At 37.4% G+C, this 14,142-nt stretch overlaps 1 protein-coding gene across 7 annotated transcripts in view; it reads right to left on the bottom strand.

The window, feature by feature from the left end:
* Positions 1-14,142, bottom strand: part of LOC105276776 (ammonium transporter Rh type B) — a 352,615-nt gene that overhangs the window by 109,420 nt on the left and 229,053 nt on the right. The window lies entirely within an intron of this gene.

The raw sequence follows: 14,142 nt of genomic DNA, 5'->3' as shown, positions 1-14,142 counted from the left end.
ACGTTTGTAATTGGAGTCTTTGAAAAATAAATCAAGCACTAACATCCAGCTTCGCTCACAGCCGTTTTGTTTGTTTAATTTGAAATTGTTGAGCTTATCTATTGAAGTTATAAATATACTTATTAGCTTGTTTGTTTGTTCGTGCGATGATTACATCAGTGTCTTATTGAGTCAGTCGTGCCATGTTCGTTGTACAATACAGTCATACATGGTCTTGGTTTCAACATACATATCATTTTATTATTTTTATAATGATTGCAATTTTTTTATTACGACTATGAGACGAATGACTTTCAATTTTTATTGTTTTCCGTTGATGACTGTGAAGTGTATTCTTACTAAGATTTGTGAGTACTTTTATTGACATTGCGAGATATTCTTGGTAACTATTGTAACAAAAATTGGCAATATTCCGCAGGTTTACACTTGGCAGTTTACTGATTCACCTGTAAATGGTTTGCATCAACAGATCATTATTCCGGGAGTGTTGTAATACTGAAGATGGTCCAACGCGTGGACTGAAACGTTTATACGAGATTATATTAATAAACAAATAATTAGCACGAAGAACTTGCTTTGCTTCTTAGCTGTGTATACAGGGTGTCCCAGAATTCATGCGAAAAACTTAAAGGACATATTCTGCAGGCCAAAATAAGGTAATTTTTTCATATCAACATGTGTCCGGAAATACACTCTCTCTGAGCTAGAGCTCCCCAAAGTTGTCGAAAAAAACTTGAATTTTCTGTCCACTGTCTAAACATCTACTTCAAATTCTACGAAAATTGGTACCTTTACGTTTCAAAATATGCTCTTTTCATTTCTGGTGCTAAAAATGTTCTAAACAATTCCTAAGGGAGGGTTTTGAGGGTGGGACTGCATTTGAATGTGCAAAATTTATGTGTGAATGCAAAAAATGTAAATTACGTTACTATTTCTCGAAAGGAAATTAAAAAATAAACATTTCTTGACTACTACATTTTTCTCGTACGATGAACCGGTTTTAAGATAATGACCCTACAAGTGAAGAGACCTGGTACAGGCGAGTTGCTAGCTGGTTCGTATGCAGAGTGCTTTTCGCTCGTTCCATTAGTAACTAAAGCTATTTATGAGCTAATTAGAACTGAGGATAAAGATTTGAAATAATACAGCAATCAATTTTGCCGTTCCCCTGACATGTACGTGAAAATACCATTTTAAAAACAACATAACATAAAGATTTTTGTTGAATAATATGTACTCGTCATAATTCGCGTTATTAAGACAGGGTTTATATTATATTTTAGTTATGTTCATTGTATTTGGTGTTATTCGTGAACGACATCTGTCTTTGCGCGATTGTACTGTTTTGTTCTTTTACTTTTTCGTTATGCTCTCGCGCTCACTCTCGGTTCTTTCGTTCAACCTCTCCTTTGTACTTTTATGTTGTTCATTAAAAGAACCGATAATTAAGTGGTTTGTTTTCGTTTCTCTGCACCTAAGTTACCTTAACGTTAACAGTTTTACTTCCGTTTTTTTATTTTCTTTTCTGTTATCTTTATTTTTTTTAACAACTTGAATAAATTTATTGTCGACAATCTGGGCAAATGGTATTTACATCAAGGACAACGTTTCGGCCTCAAATTTAGGCCCTTATCAAGTCCATAACTTTAAGACAAGTGTTCACAAACCAACGCAACTTGCAAATACATAAACATGTTCCAACAAGTCAAATATTCAACACTGTAAAGATAATAACCAATATAAATAACCTAAATGAACAAATGTACTATAAGATGTCAATTATTAAAATTTGATATAAATAACTTAAATAAACAAATGTACTAAGAAGTAATGATTACACAATTAAATAAATATAAAATGTCAGTTATTAAAATTTAATATAAAAACCGTACGATGTATAAACCTGAAATTGCAAAAAAAAGTTCCTACTTACAAGTTACGCTGTTAAAAAGGATCCAAATTTCAACACATGTCAAATACTAAAATTTTTCACTGGATACACAAGAGCTGTTCAGTACACCAGAACTGTTAGAGACGGACTGACAAACATCAAGTCAACAACACGAGCTTCAAACCGACACAATAACTCTGTCATATACCGGGTTAAGGTTATTCGTGTCACTTTGTAAATTCAGCGTGTTTTCCTTTGTCTTAATGCAAAACATCTCCGCAATCTCTCTCTTTTTAACATGCTTTTCATAATGCAAAATCCGCGGAGAAGACCAATCAAATTAGTGATTAAGTTCACTACGATGTCGGCTCACAACCGATTGATTATTAAACTCTTTTTTGATGTCTCTCTGATGTTCTTTCAATCTTGTCTCTAAATGACGCTTAGTCTGACCAATATATGATGCGTTACAATCCTTGCAATTTATACAATAAACAACCTCTGTCCTTTTATTACGAGAAACCACGTCTTTGCCTCTTTTAATAAGGACATCCAGCTTTTTTGGTATCGTATACAAAGTCCTAAGTCCATACTTCCTAAGAGACACATCAATCTTCTCGCTAACCCCTTTAATATAAGACAGAGGTATACATTTTTTAGATATTGCAGCCCAATGGGACTAAATGCATATAAAAGTATAGAGTTTTATCTTTAAACCGCTTTTTTACAAAGCTCGATGCGATCATTTTTTGTTGAGATACTCCAAATTTACTTAACAGAGTGTTTTCTTTTTTAAAGTTGCACAACTCGGCGAAAAATGATCGCATCGAGCTCGGTAAAAAGCATTTTAAAGATAACACTCTATATTTTCATTTGCATTTGGTCCCATTAGGCTGCGATATCTAATTCACGCCATGCACCGTCACAAACTCGGACTTTCGGTTATCACTTTTGCATCCTCTCATTTTGTCATCCGCCATTTTGAATCAAATGGCCGACCATAATTGCCATTCAAATATTCTTAAAGTGGATACTTGAAGCTTCATTTTGCATTTTTGAACATATTTTTATCTTCATTATTTACCAAGTTATGATCATTTGAAGGTTGGTAAATTTTTCCCTAAATTTTAGTGTACCGCTTTTTTTGGGAGTGAGTGTATATCAAAGTCAAGTTCTTGATTCGCGTAGGCAGCTGGAAATTCGTGCAAAATCATTAAACCTTTTTTTGTTAATTTCTTCGCTAGGAGGCGTTTCCACAAAAAATCCTTCCATCCACACCTTCCTCATCTCTACCTCTACATATCCTAAAAATTTCATGAAAATCGGAGGGGGGGGGCTATTTGGAAGTTGAGCCCAATGTTCGTTATCCGGAACGCAGACCGATCGTGTGCAATATAATTCTGCGATTGTTACATCGCGCGGGAGAAACAGGCCGTCTGGTGCCGGATAGACGGTTAAATGTCGTGGAACGTCGCGTTCGTACGGTGAACAACGAAGAGGCGATCCTACATACAATAAATGACGCCCCAGAAATGAGTGTACGCGAAATAAGTCGCGAAGTTGCGATCTCGCGAAGTACTGTTCACCGTGTGCTACGTGATAACAGATTACATGCATATCATTTTACGCGAGTGCAACATCTACAACCGGGCGACTATGATGCAAAACTGCGCTTTTGTACGTGGTTGTTAAATCAAGAAAACAACCGACCCAGTTTCGCAACTGATATACTTTTTACTGATGAATCGCACTTCACGCGCGATGGTGTGTTCAACACGCGAAACACGCATCTCTGGGCGGACGAAAACCCAAGAGCCTACCACATAAGAAATTTTCAACATCGATTCAGCGTGAATCTATGGGCTGGTGTGCTGAACGACACAATCGTAAGAACACTTTCATCAGTTGAGCTAAGTTAAACAAAGCTGAGTAAAGTTTCGCGAATTCAACTTTTCACCTTTTCAGATCGGCCCATTCGAAATGCCCGCGCGACTAACAGGTCAGTCTTATACACAATTTCTTCAAAACGACTTGCCAGGATTATTAGAAAATGTACCGCTGGAACAACGTGGACGTATGTTGTTTCAACATGACGGAGCACCACCGCATACGTCTCTTCAGGCGCGCCTCGCATTAAACGCGAGCTTCGGAGGAAGATGGATTGGGCGCAAAGGTCCTATGAGTTGGCCGGCGAGATCTCCGGACCTGACACCGTTGGACTTTTTCTTGTGGAGTACGATAAAATAATATGTTTATCGTGAACGCGTCGACAGTCGCGAAGAATTGGAAAATAAAATTATTGAGGCGTTCGCGAATGTGACTCCAGAAATGGTACGCAACGCGCAGCGAAGTTTGTTACGCCGTGCGAGACTCTGCATTGAATGCAACGGAGGACACTTTGAACACCTATTATAAAACAGGTACGAGACATATTATTTACTTTGACTCGGTAAACACATTTACTTAAAAAGATATTACTAATATTGGTTTTCTTTCAGTGTTTATTGATATTGAACCACATGTCCGGGTTTCTGCAAGATGGTTTCTTCGACGTTTGGATGACTATCCAGGACCAGATGGCCCGTTCAAATTGTCCTCCGGTGCAATGCCGAGTCTCGTTCGTCACAACAAACACCGCGTTGCGTATCATTTCCGGAATCACAATCGCGAATGCCTCGATAATTCTGTTTTCTAATTCTTCGTGACTATCGATGCGTTCTCGTACTCCATTAGAAAAAATTCAACGGAGTCAGGTCCGGAGATCTCGCCAACTCATAGAACTTTCGCGCCCAATCTATCTTATTCAGAAGCGTTTAACGTGGAGCGCGCCTGAATAGACATATGCAGCGGTGTTCCGTCATATTGGAACAACATACGTCTACGTTGTTCCAGTGGCATATTTTCTAATAATCCTGGCAAGTCGTTTTGTAGAAACTGTGCATACGACTGTAAGATTGACCTGTTAGTCGTGAATCGATGTTGAAAGTTTCTTATGTAGGCTCTTGGGTTTTCGTCCGCTCAGAAATGCGTGTTTCGCGTGTTGAACACACCATTGCGCGTGAAGTGCGATTCATCAGTAAAAAGTATATCAGTTGCGAAACCGGGTCTGTTGTTTTCTTGATTTAACAACCACGTACAGAAGCACAGTCTTGTATCGTAGTCACCTGGTTGTAGGTGTTGCACTCGCGTAAAATGATATGCATGTAATCTGTTATCACGTAGCACGCGGTGAACAGTACTTCGCGACTTATTTCGCGAACATTCATTTCCGGGGCGTCATTTATTGTATATCGATAGGATCGCCTCTTTGTTGTTCACCGTATGAACGCGACGTTCTACAACAACATTTAACCGTACGATACTAGACGACCTGTTTCTTCCGCGCAATGTTACAATTGTAGAATTATAATTAATTAATATAATTAATTATTGCACATGATTGGTCTGTATTCCGGATAACGAACATTGTACCTACTCTTGCACGGCACGGCGAGTGTTCTGGCCGCACTCGCCGTATGTAATGTAATTATGTAATAAATTATTTAATAAATAACAAATATTTAATAAATAATTTTTATTTATTTAATTATTTAATTTATTTAATAAATTTAATATTTAATTATTGTAATTATTTAATGAAAATCATAATTATTTAATAACATTATAAATTGTATCGTTTTTATGAATTACCCCTTATCGATATTAGTGCAGCGCACTTCCCATCGCTCGTATTGATTTCCTGTCATCGCGGAGGCGCGCTGCACTTCACGTTTGTTTTGACAGTTCCTCGTGTATCGCGATTTCGTGCAGTATGATAAGCGATCGGTGCGTCTTTTCTCGTCGATCGTACTGCTGATATCGCAGAAAGTCAAACAGTAACGCGCGAAAATCCCGACGTACATACTCGGAAGTGTATTTAAGACATACGCGAATAAGTAGATCGAACGCGGAGAAGCGTGTGACTGGCCGGCGACAGGTCTTCGGATTTGATCCTGAAGAGTAAACAGTGCTTACAGGAAGAGGATACAGTGCTTACAAGACATTGTGCAGTGAATAGTAACACGCAGTGAACAGTTGCGAAAAATTAAAATCGAGTTTATCGGTGCGCGATGTGCGGGACCGTTTCGACCCGCCGTCATCACTGAACGCGGGAAAATTCTCTACATGAATAGGACGTTTTCAATCCATTATAGCACCGAAACTACGCCACCCTCGACATTTTGCAAGAGGAAAATTCGTCTCAGTATCACCTCAGATATCTACCATTAACGGGTGTTACGTTAGGTCTGGGACACCTTGTATTGCAATATGGCACAATAAAAAAAAGCTTAATTTTTAAGAAGGAAAAAAGCATTTTTAAAACATTTGTTTAAGCATGCAAATACAAGTATTTTACAAGAAAATCAATACTTTTTTATTTTAATGTTACTTTATTCACAAAAATAGTTGGAGTAAAGAATATTTACGTATAAAAATTGTTGATATGAGAAAAAATAATTATTAAAATAATTATGTTTTACTGCTAAAAAAGTGTACTTACACTAAAGATTTTGTCTTGAAACTTATTTTCTAATAATATATATTACAAATCTTTATAAAAAATGTAAAAAGAGTTGATGAAAAAGTCACTCACTTACACACTTGGTATATGTTAACTGTAAACGGAGGTCGTTTACGTCCAGACGCAATTCGAATTGCTTGCTGTACTGGCTGTATGTGGACTAAGCTTACTAAACTTGGGGAATGTGTACACTGTCTGGATACAATTTTACACGACATAGTCCAAGGCGGCTCCCTTCCCCCGTTTTTAAGGTACCGAAGATAGTCGCTTTCGGCCGGACACAAACGACCTCCGTTTACAGGCAAAGGGTTAATTGAGCCCATATAATTAATGTAAGAAAGTGCAGTAGAGTTGTCTACTCGTAAAAGGATATCACATTCACGCAAATGAGACGCGAAACATTTTAGGCCATGGAAGACGGCTAGAAGCTCCAAGTAATTTATTGGTTTCGTTTGTCCTCTGCAGACCAAAATCCATAAGTTCGAACTTTTCCACAGACGGCACCCCAACTGGTTAGAGATGCGTCCGTGAATATTTCGATTTCGAACCGTCCTGATCTAATGTTACGATGAGAACTGTTAGAAAAAACCACTTTCCACCATATAAGACAATAGATCCTTTCTAATCCCAGTTGGCAGGGTCATTTGAGCCTCGAAATTACTATTTGCCCCAGAAAAGGCCAAAACCTTCTCTCTCTCTCCACACTTTTGGTATATAGCATATTGTATTTCACTTTCAAACCGAAACTAAGGAACTGATAAAATTCGCAAGAAACTGAATCTTACATGTCCTCTTACTGAGTACTACAAGCGTTTTGTGCAGAAGTTTAATCCGTTTTTCCGATGGGATGGAGATAGAGAAACTCTGCGTATCAAAAATAAAACTTAAGAACCGACATGATCTCGCTGGGCATGAGCACACTCTTACCTGTTAATAACAAAGCCAAGATATACGCTAAGCAGATAAGAAGTTAAGCGTTATTGAGACATTTGTCATGCATCGATCGTACGCCGAAAAATTGTATTCTTGAAATTCATACTTTATAAATTATTCTTAATATTTTTCTTAACGAATAAGAATATTTCCTTATTATAAATGAATCCTTAGAGTCACCAGTGCATAATAATACAATCTTGTTTATTTCCAACCAAACTGGCCATACACTAATATTACGTCACGATGTTTCGACCGACGGTAGAGAACAGTATGTGTTGGAAGCTAGTTGTTGAAGTGCTTCTACAATTCTTTTAGTACTTTTGAATAATGTGTCGAATTAATTGTTTTCTGGCAAAAGCGATTTTCGCGCATTGATTGTCACTTGAAAAGGGTCGAAACCGTCGGTCGAAACGTCGTAACGTAATATTAGTGTATGGCCAGTTTGGTTGGAAATAAACAAGATTGTAATGTTTCCTTATTGTTTGGAATATCTTCTTAATATGTGACGCATGCGCGACAATCGCGCAGCAGAGATGGCAGATTCGGTGCGCCGTGCGTGTCGGTACGTGTTCCGTATGTACATGTGCAGTATAATCCTGTCCGTATTTCTTGAGAAATGGATGAAGAAGTGGCTTAAAGAAGAAGATCTGAGTGACTTGAAGGAGATATTTATAAGTATCTTAGATATTTAGATAGTATCTTCCTATCCATAATATAACCTACCTATCCATATATTCATCCATATATTATAATATATTCATGCCATTTCAAGCACTTTTTAATTTTCAGGTTTTCATACTGTTGGGTTCAACAGTCATCTTCACTGTTATGAAGTGACATTAACCAATGGTTTTATCGTAACACCAAGATCTTATTATCATTTTACCCAACTTCATGTAGAATAGGAGCAGATGGAAATTTATATGTATTTTTTAGACACATTCTATAATATACAGGGTGTCCCAGACTTACCGTATCACCGCTTCAGGGTAGACTCCTGAGGTCATTCTGAGACGAAAGTTCCTCTTGCAAAATGTCGAGGGTGGCGTAGTTTCAGCCCTATAATGGATTGAAATATCCTATCCATGCTTTTCCCGCGTTCAGTGACTGCGGGTCGAAGGGACCCCGCGCATCGCGCACCGATCACTTCGATCTTAATTTTTCGCGGGATTTTCGTGCGTTACTGTCCGACTTTCTGCGATATCGGCAGTATAATTGATAAGAAAAGACGGACCGATCGTTTATATTGCATGAAATCGCGATACACCCGGAACTGTCGAAACATATGTGAAGTGCGGCGCGCTCCCGCAATGACCGAAAACCAGCCGTCCCTGAACGCGGGAAAATTCTGTACATGGATAGGATATCTTTAACCCCTTATAGCGCCAAAACTACGCCACCCTTGACATCAGGAGTCTACCCTGAAACGGTGATACGGTAGGTCTGGAACACCCTGTATAATATGTAAACTTATATAATGTACTTGATATACATATTTTATAAAATATATACAATTAATCAAGCGACGCGGTAGCGTCGCGACGCCAAGTACAATATTACCAAATACAAAGATTTACGAGTCATTAGTGAAAATACTCAAGGCAGTACAAATTTAGAAGAATGCATGTCCAATGCGACCCGGGCACGCCAAGTATTATTTCAAATTACAAATCCTCAAACTGAATAGCTTCTAGGTACTTGGCTAGTTAACTATGGATTTCATCATATTTGGTTTTGCTTTTTTATGTACTTGGCGTATTCTTTTACTTTTGTAAGGTTTTTTAGAGGGTACATATATAGCAAATGTCTATTTATAGAACTGTTTTTTACTATTAAATAATATAATGGTAAGAAAATATCGCAATCATTATATTTATATATTTTAAGAATATCTGATTAGAATATTTGATAAGAATAATTTATTAGAGGATTTCCGTCTTAAACTAAGAAGATCCTCTTGGCACCTATTTTAGTGGAAAATAGGATAAAGATAAGTGGCATATTCTTAAGATGAGAATACAATTTTGTCGGTGTAGGATTGTGCTATAAGAAGAAAGTTATCCAGATAGACGACTGAAAGAAATCCTTTCTCTCTAAGAGATTGTACTATGGGTTTCAGAAGTTTAGTGAAAATATACAGTGCAAGACCAAATGGCAAGACAGTAAATTGAAAAAGCTGATTTTGAAACCGAAATCGTAAATATTTCCTGTCCTCAGGATGAATGGACAGGAGCAGATATGCATCCTTTAAATTGATTGATGCAAGAAAGTCTCCTGGGGAGAGAAAACGAATCACTGTCTTCCAATCCTTCATTTTAAAGTGAGAAACAAGGATAAACTCGTTAAGACACTTTAAATTTAAGATAAATCTCCAACCTCCCGAAGATTTTTCCCTCACAAAAAAAGGGGATACGAATTAGTCCTTGCAGTCGAAGACTGATTCGATGGCTCCTTTCTTACAGACTTTATCGATTTCCTTTCCGCAAAGTTCCTGCTCTTTCATGGATAAATGAACTCTGGGCTGGTTGACTTGACGAGGTAACTGATGAGTAAATAGTAATCTATAGCCAGCCTGCAGGATTACCTGATCTGTGGTGATTTCATTTCCATTTGCGAAGGAAAGAAGTCAGCCTACCAGCGATATTTACTTAGTCCTCCGTTAGCGTCTCCTCGAGCGAGATCTGGCACGATATGGTGCTCGGCGACTGCTCGACAAAGCCCCTGACCTCCTTGTTGCCGAAGTTTTTGCCATTGCAAGGGCTTTTCCTTCGGTGTTGTAGAAGAAACTACTTGCAGCTTGGGGCTTTATGAGCTGCTTGCACTTTTCTAGATACCATCAATAGTGCCTTGACTAGATCTTTAGCGGATTTCGCCATTGTTGTGACTTTCTTCAGTTCCTCTCCAAACGATTCCCAGAAAAGACACTCGCCTGGAAAAATATTTTCCGCCGTGTTCTTCGCAAGGATGTTGAGAGTGGGCATTATGCCCTCGCGCTCGTCGGGACAAAGAAAGATGGAATAGATCCGCCAGATTTTTGCCTCCTCGTTAATTTTTCTCACAGCTGAGTGCGCTTTAGGAACGAACGATCGTTGAATCTCAGGCTTCAGGAGATCTGAAATTGACTCACACAAAGCGATTCCAGTCTGGTCTTAGTCCTTACTGTTATACTTGTCCCGCTTGCTGACGGAATTGGACTTTAGCCCGGATTTGAGCTCTAGGTTTAACTTGGGAGCTTTGAGGAAAGTTAGAGTCTCCGGTAGAGAATATTTCCTCAACAGAGGATAGCGTTGCTTTGAGGAGAGATTGTACAAGGTTACGCCATTGCTCTGCAACCAGCTCGTTTCATCTAACAGTTCCGTTGATTGAACGTGATCGCAAATTAGGATGATTTGTTTTCAATTATCTTAGTAACTATTAACTAAACTTATTAACTGTACACCCTATCCAGTATAATACTTTTTTGGAGCAAAAAATCCTTTATTGGATCAACGTGGCAGCACACAAAAAAGATGATAATAAAACAACTCGTAGACGTTTCGACCACAATTGTTTTTGTCCTTTTCAAACACAACAAAATTATCTACGTCTTTTTCTAAAAAACAAATAAAATACATAAGCATAATTAAATAATTAAGACATAAAAAAGAAAAGAAATAAACCTTACTGCTTGAAAAAGACATAAAAGAATACGAAGCTAAGAGACGAGACACAGAAGAGACGTCCGACACAAGTGAGAGCCAGCAAATAAGTGCATTTAAGGTGAAGACTAGATGTTATTCAAAACAACATCATATGTACCGGGTAACGTTTCCGTATCTCTTTGTAAATTGATCGAGTTCTTATGTTTCTTAATAAAAATCATCTCCGCAATCTCACATTTTCTCCTATGCTTTCTTGATGGAGTATATTTATTTTTGACCAATTAAACTCATGGCCATTCACCATTCGATGTCTGCTGACTACTGACCACTCATTACGACTCTTCTTCACATTAGATTTATGTTCACTTATGCGTGTAGCTAAGTGCCTCTTCGTTTGACCGATGTAATACACCGTACAATCTGCACAATTAATTTTATAGATAACCTCGGTTCTTTTTTCCGTCGTCAAAATGTCTTTACCTCGTTTACTTAAATTATCTAACTTGTTCGCAACAGTATAAGTAACCCTAAGTCTACAGCGTCTCAAAATTTTATCATAAGTGGCAAAAAAATACAGTATGTTGCACTACGTTTCGACCGCAAAATTTCAGTCCTTCTCAAGTGCGCTATATTATTTAACATTCAAAGTTACTTTCTGAAAACAATGTATTAATAAAATTAATACCAAATCACTAAAATAAAGGAAATAAATGCATAACTTACTTCCAGAAAGCCAAACAATGAGAAATTATAACAATAATTTAAGGCATACAATGGGAGTGTCCTTCATGTGGACACAGTACAATTGGACACAGCCAATAAAATTAATCAAATCTAATCTAACCTAATCAAACTAAGCAATTTGATTGGCTTGTGTTCAATTGCACCGTGTCCAACTGAACCGCTCCCACACAATGGCACAAACACCGAGAACGTCATTCATCCATGATCGGAGCTGACAACGTTATGTGTTCGAATCTGTTTATCAGAACTTTTGGCTGGTCTAAGCAAAACAAATTCTATGTATTTATCAAAATATCATGATATACAAGGTCTGTCCCAAAAGTATCCGACCTCTGCGTATATCTTTGTTCTTAGGCATCCTATTGTGGAAAACAGGTATTCAGTATTTAGGGTGGACCTTTAGGAGTACCCCCACCAAGCGGCACGACCCAACAGCTGTTCAGTCGGTAACGGTATGCAGTTGTGTGAGCGTCGAAAACTCCGAGTCTCGCATTTTACAATGACTGAACGAGTCGAGCAGAGAATTTGTATTAAATTTTGCCAAAAACTTGGCCGCACATGTTCCGAGACAATCAGCATGATTCGTAAAGTTTATGGTAATGACTCTATGGGCCGTATTCATAGTCGTAACTCAACCTGAGAATCAGGTTTTGAACTAGGTTCAAATAAAACAAAGACTTCTCAAACCATGATCAAACAAATCCGATTCACTTGAACGTAGTTTAAGAAACGCTTGCCGGAAACATGATTCAAACTACTCATATACGATTCTTAAACCTTAGTTCAACATTCATATTTCGATTGTGATTTAAACCAAAGTTCAAAATGCAGTTTGGTCAAAACATCTCTAGCGTTGTCTTAAGATACAGTTTAACCTCTTGTTGCTGGACTTACTTTAATATTTTGTAGAGAAAATGAATGAATTTGGTGAAATTGATGAAGATTTTTACGAATTCATAGATTACATTCTCAGACGAGATAGGATGCTAAAGCGTTATGTGCGCGATGCACATAATCCGCTTGAATGGTGGAATGGAATCGAATTTAAAAAAAGATATCGGTTTGATAAAGATACTGTAATAAATTTCATTCAACCTCTTGTTGCTGAAGCTTTGACTAAGGATTCACAACGAGGTTTACCTATACCGCCATCATTACAAGTTTTGTGTTGCTTATGCTTCTATGCAACAGGAAATTTTCAAGTAAGGGCAGAAACAGACTTTTGCATAACGCATAACACATAATATCGATGATAATATTAATTTCTAGCGGAATCTTTATTGTGTTATCTCTTTTTCATCAGATAGTATGCGGTGATTTTTTAAGTATATCACAACCAACTGTAAGCCGGATTGTAAAATATGTATCGAGATTGTTTGCCTTGCAACATAGACGCTTTATTAAATTTCCAACTACTGCAGCTGGTATACTTGCATATAAAACCGCATTTCAACAACTTGGAACTGTAGGTGACATTCAGGGTATTCCTAGAATTGTCGGTGCGATAGATGGAACACATATCCGTATTGTAAATATACCCGGGAGACCACCGCATCTAGAAATCTTCCGTAATAGAAAAACTTATTTTTCCATAAATGTGCAGGTACGAATTTATTAATATATTTTAATATACGCACTTATCGATATATAAAACTAGTTCTATTTCAATCTTGTTTAGAAAACCTAAAATTGTAATGACTATAAACATTTCTAAAAATCATAAATATTAATTGATAGGCTATAGCAGGACCCAATATGGAATTTCTGGATATTGTAGCAAGATATGCGGGAAGTACACATGACTCAACTATATTCAGAGCATCTAGAATATATACGAAATTGGTAGATCGAGAAATCCATGGTTCTCTACTGGGTGATGCTGCATATGCTAGTACAAGTTTTCTTTTTACGCCTGTGGCTAATCCACAAAATGCAGCAGAAGACTGATATAACAGAGCATATAAACGCGCTAGAAATACAGTTGAAAGAGCGTTTGGAATTTGGAAAAGATTTCCATGTTTAAAAAAAGGTCTAGGAAATACTCTTACGACTGTCTCTGATATTATTATTACTTGTGCGATACTTCACAACATAGGTCTACGAGTCGATAATGAAATACCTGAAAATGATGGAATTGAACTTCTGTTAGACGAACCAGTTCCATACGAACCTGTACATGTACAGCCACTTGAAGGCATCGCTGCGCGTCAAGCATTAATTCGTAATCATTTCACGTAATTACAAAAACAATAAAATAATAACAATAAAACAATAACAAGATTTTATTTAAAACATTATGTAAAAGTGAACGAAACAAGATATTGTAATTGTAACGAACAAGAAATTGTAATTAGATTTAAATTAAAATA

This window comes from Ooceraea biroi, chromosome 6 (assembly GCF_003672135.1).
Source record: "Ooceraea biroi isolate clonal line C1 chromosome 6, Obir_v5.4, whole genome shotgun sequence".
NCBI classification, from domain to species: Eukaryota; Metazoa; Arthropoda; class Insecta; order Hymenoptera; family Formicidae; genus Ooceraea; species Ooceraea biroi.
This window is presented reverse-complemented; position numbering and strand designations above follow the sequence as displayed.